This window comes from Octopus bimaculoides, chromosome 6, assembly GCF_001194135.2.
Source record: "Octopus bimaculoides isolate UCB-OBI-ISO-001 chromosome 6, ASM119413v2, whole genome shotgun sequence".
NCBI classification, from domain to species: Eukaryota; Metazoa; Mollusca; class Cephalopoda; order Octopoda; family Octopodidae; genus Octopus; species Octopus bimaculoides.
Window position 1 is genome coordinate 40,960,566 of NC_068986.1, and position 1,370 is coordinate 40,961,935.

Here is a 1,370-nt window from a genome sequence, read left to right on the forward strand (position 1 = left end):
TATATATATATATATTGAAGCTTTCTACTAACATATCCACGCCTGGTCTTCTACTGATATACGCTCATCCTCTCATCTGATATGTTACAGTAGAGTTGTGCGATTTCTTTTGGTATGTATTCAAGGTTATCGGACAAGGAATGCTTTTCAAGGATTTGCCTTCCAAGTCTCATGAAATTAGCCTCATGTATGCAAACTTGGTCAAGGGATGCATTTCGACTCTTGGTGGTTAAAATATGTTGCCGAGAGGATATGATACGACATTCAAAAGCAGTTTGGATCGATGTTAAGCCTCTGCCGCCTTGTTTTCGTTGTTGGTAGCGGCGGTCTACGTCACTTTTGATATGAAAATTATGTGTACTTGTTAGTGTCTTCCGGGTTTTCACATCTTCCGGGCTCGGATCTCATCGGCGTCTAATCAAGCAGCCAAAATGTTGGTATGAATACTGGCACTCCAAACACATATGTATATGTATGTATGTATGTATGTATGTATGTATGTATGTATGTATGTATGTATGTATGTATGTATTTATGTATATACGTGTATGTATATCGGTCAGAAATCCAGAAATACGAGAAGCACACTCTAAAACTTTAGAACACTAATACTTAAAAGTTTGTTAGTTATGTTTGGTCAGGGAGTGATTTTTCACATATAAAGTTCTTAGCGGTATTGGTGACACTTCAGACTCGTTAGTCGGAGGCACAGAGCCTTTCTACAATTGAAGGTATGAAAATGTTTTGGTCAGCTAGGGTTTTAAACAAAAGCACTCCGAAACGAAATTCTACTGAGCAACAATTCTTCTGGACGAGATGGGGTTATCTGCCTTAGATTGGTTGCAGCTGCGTCTGAAAAGGGTCAGCATATGGACGATTGCTGTTCACTAGTCGGCAAGAGGGGAATTCTCTGTTTCCAATATAAATTTCCTCTGATGATTGTACTGACTAAATTTTTCACTTTTGAAGTTTAAGAAGGTCCCCGGGTCGAGTGAGTTCTTCAAGATCCTTGCTTTCTCGGTCAAGCAAAGTTTACATCATTTGCTCCTATTATGGTACGGTCCAGGTTGTTCTAAGAACTTTCATTTAATTTTGTATGGTGTACTCTTATAAATGCTATATGTAGCTGGACAAGGATGTACGTTGCACCTCTCTGGGATCCTAAAAGATGACCTGTGATTGTTAAGACTTTACTTGAAGGGAGCCTCTGAATCTCCAACATATTTCCATATCTATGTCCTTGTACTAGCAGTGCTGCATATTGCTACCGTTGTTGTTGTTACTACCACACACCATTGCTTGTGCAGCTTCTGTTTCTGGAGTGCTGCTGCTGTTGCTGGTGTGTGTGTGTGTGTGTGTGTGTGTGTGTG